The 3,898-nt window shown below is 41.6% G+C and overlaps 1 pseudogene; it reads right to left on the reverse strand.

Annotated features, from left to right (window-relative positions):
* Nucleotides 1–719: 719 nt before the first annotated feature.
* On the reverse strand, nt 720–1,315 carry LOC116887833 (annotated as a pseudogene).
* Nucleotides 1,316–3,898: the final 2,583 nt, after the last annotated feature.

A 3,898-nucleotide genomic window follows, 5' to 3' on the forward strand; every position in this document is an offset into this window, starting at 1 on the left:
TATTTGGCTGCTGAGCTACATTCTTAACCCTCTTGTTATATATTCTTTCAGAATCATGAAGGTAGTTTAACCTGGCTATTAGTCTTCAATGCCTGATGCTCCTTGCTGCTTCTAGAAACCAAAGCAGCGTCTTGTTGCTTAGTCAAAATTCCCTTTTTGGCTTCTGTCATTTTGGATATCTAGGCTTGACTTTCTCCATGTGGCAACATGGATACTTAGAGATTGAATGACTGCAAGGATTAATGTGAGGATTAAGGTAGGAACACATACATTCTACAAATATAATTCCAGAACCCATTCCCAGAGACAGAATTCACAGGGGAGCTTTCAGACACACAGGGGTGGAACATGGCAGAAAAATGAGTTGAAAGGCAGATCTGAAACATAAACACAAGCCAACCTTGTTGCCTGCAAAGAAGATGAGTAGATAGCTTTGGCAGTTCTTTTTAAAACAGGTGTCAACAAATCTGGAATTGTTCCAGAAGCACACAAAGAGTAAGCCATATGTTGTAGGAGGTTACCTGATTGGTTCTCAGGTAAAACTGCAGGAAGGTGCAGGGGAGAGGTGGCATTTGATGATGCCCTTGGGATAAATTCTCTCTGTCTCTCTGTCTCTCTCTGTCTCTGTCTCTTTCCCTTTCTCTCTCTCTAAGAGAATAAACTTTTCATTTCCTTGTTTCTCAAATTAAGCTGGCTAAATTGGTAGCTTTGAGAGGGCATTAGTCAAATATTCCAAATCCCATATCCTTATGTGATTCCTCCCAGTTTTCCATGCTTTCAGCCTTGGCTATGGATACCACCCCAAAGGAAAAGGGGGAGATGGTTAGCACATTCAGCAGTGTGGCTCCTACTTTGTCTCCTGTTTTCACCAGCTCCACATCACTGAGAATTTCAGTGGTACCACTGGATATTTTAGTTGTGATGCTTAAAGCCTGGAAGAAAGAGGTCTTCTCAGACCCCAGATAAGTGTTCTGGGTTGGCACAGAGACCTCACGGGGTAATGGTACCAGCACTGGCAACAGCTGTCACCAGTCTAATCATGATGAGGTCTTCCTTAGTGAAGACAAAGCTCACATTACCCCAAATATGAGGCAGCAGTTTCTCCAGAGCTGGTGCTCCTAGAAGGCCTTTCACATCCTAGTGTTCTTGCCATCAGCACCACAGCCTTTCCTTGAAGGGACATGGGGATCTTCTTCATCTGCTTGGAGTCTACACTGTCTGTTCTTATAGTGAAGCATTTTTGCTAAAAATCCAAAAGTTGGATGATCTTAAGGAAGTAGTTCGACTTTCAGGTTGTCCTGCCTTCCTTGGGCATCAGGACAGTATGTTGGGGATTGCCATGCAGGGGGTCTGAAAAAGATATCACTTTAATGAGGACCCCTGCAGGAGAGCCATTTAGAAAACATAAATTAACTCTGTTGGTCTTCCTGTGGGGTTCCCATCCCCCGCATGGCCTTGAATCCTTCCTTCAACTCTACCATAAGAGTCTCTGACCTCAGTCCAATGTTTGGCTGTGGGTATCTACATTTGTCTCAGTCAGCTGCTGGGTGGATCCTCTCAGAGGACAACCATGCTAGGTCCTTGTTTGCAAGCATAACAGAGTGTTATTAATACTGTCAGGGATTGCCGTTTGCCCATAGGATCAGTCTGAAGGGTCAGTCATTTTTGGCCATTCCCTCAATCTCTGCTCCATCTTTATCCCTGTGTTTTTTAGACAGGACAAATTTTGTGTCGAAAGTTTTGTGGGTAGGTTGGTGTCCTTATCACTCCACTAGGGTTCTGCCTGGCTGCAGGAGGTGGCCCCTTCAGGTTCTACGTCCCTGATCTCTGGGAGCTGTCAGAGACTGAGCTGCCAACCAAAGCAACAAGAACGACACCAGCTGGAATGAGGCCCCAAGGCCACAAATGTAGCAGATGGGTGGCTCATTCTACATATACAGGTCCCCCAACAAATGGGAATACTCAGAGGATACCCCACCCTCTCAGTGGAGAAGGGGAGTAGGGATGGGGAAGGACTCTGTAAGGGGGGTACTAGGAGGGAGCAGTGTTTAGGATGTAAATAAATACATTTAAATAAAAATAAAATCATAAAATATTTTACATAAAGCCATATAATTAATTTATTAAACATTAATATACTGATTTGCTATATTTTAAGACTTAAAAAGATTCTTTTGGTTATGTATATGTGTTTGTGTACACATACATTGATACTTAAGGTCAGACAGTGCTAGATCTCCTGGAGTTACAGGTAACTGTGATCCATTTGAAATGCGTGTTAGGAACTGAACTCAGGTCCTCTACAAGAGCAATACCGGCTCTTAACTACTGAGCTATTTTTCTACCCCAATAATTAGATATGGGTTTAAACAGAAAACAAAAGGAAAATTTCAGGTTACAAAACATGCCCCCAAAAATCACTTTTTTATTTTAATTGATTAATGATCAGTTTTGTAGCCTTGGCTGTGTTGAACACACTATATAAACCACACTAGTTTCAAACTCACAGAAATCCATTCATCTGTCTATTCTGTTTTTTCTTGGTACCAAGATTAAGGGAATGGGAAACCATGCCTGTGTTATCTTTAAATTGTGTGTGTGTGTGTGTGTGTGTGTGTGTGTGTGTGTGTGAGAGAGAGAGAGAGAGAGAGAGAGAGAGAGAGAGAGAGAGAGAGAGAGAGAGAGAGAGAGAGAGAGATGGGGAGTATGTGTAGAGAGTGCAGAGGCCAGAACAGGGTGCTGAATACCCTACAGCTGAACTTTAAACTGCCTGATGTGGGTGCTAAGAATCTAAATCAGGTCCTCAGAAAGAGTAATATGGGCTTTAAATCACTTAGCTACCTCTCCAGTCCCCAAATCGTCTTTTCTAGGTGAGTCAATAGGACAAATGTCTTCAGTGACTCATGTCTAATCCTGTTGCAAATAATGGTCAATGGAGCCACAAAGAAAACAAACAAAACATTCACCATCACTGCCTCAAATGAACACAGGCTGCATTCTTTTGGAACCCTAAAAGTGTTCTTGCTACCTTAATACCAAGAAAGTGGAATTCACTTATCAGGGCTAAACGTTGAACTCAGTCTCTGAACAGCATGTGATGGGAAAGAGAAGTGGCTCACTGAACACGTGCCTTCTGTCCCTTCCATGGAAGTCTCATGAGGAAGAAACGAAACCATCTAGAGGACATCAGTGTAGCTTCTTCCAGAGATGAACTTCTGGCATGGGTTGCATAACTACTTGGTGATATTTTGAAGTAACAGTTTGTGTTAAAGTGAGAGTGGAGCATGGTGGGGGTGCTGAGGATGTAGCTCAGTGGCAGAGAACTTGTCTAGCCAGCATAAGGTCCTGGGTTTCAATCTATCATTGCAAAAAGTAATTGAAAAAAAAAACAGATTTTATGCTATGTGGTAATATTCATGTAACCTAACATTTCACATTTTAGCCACATTTTTTTGACAAAGTCTTACTGTACAGCCCAGGCTATCTTCAAATTCATAATCCTTCTGTTTCAGCTTCCTGAGTCCTGGTATCATTATCATGTTTGGTTGTTTCAACGACTTTTTTTAAAATATAAAACCAATACTGAGGGTTGAACTCAGGGCTTTATGCATGGTAGGAAAATATTCTATGGAGCTACATCCCTGGACATATAACAACCACTATTTCCAATTTTTTTATTTTTATTTTATGTGTAGGCATTTTTGCCAGTATATATGTTTATATATCATGTGCATGGTGGAAGATCCTTTAGAAGTGGAGTTACAGAGAATTGAGAGTCACCATATGGATGTTTGAAACTGTACTTAGGTGTGCTGCAGGAGAGACACTTTCTCTTTAATCACTGAGCAATCTGTCCAGCTTTTCCATACTAAGAACTTTTTTTTTTTTTGGCTTTTAA

This window comes from Rattus rattus, chromosome X (assembly GCF_011064425.1).
Source record: "Rattus rattus isolate New Zealand chromosome X, Rrattus_CSIRO_v1, whole genome shotgun sequence".
Taxonomy (NCBI): Eukaryota; Metazoa; Chordata; class Mammalia; order Rodentia; family Muridae; genus Rattus; species Rattus rattus.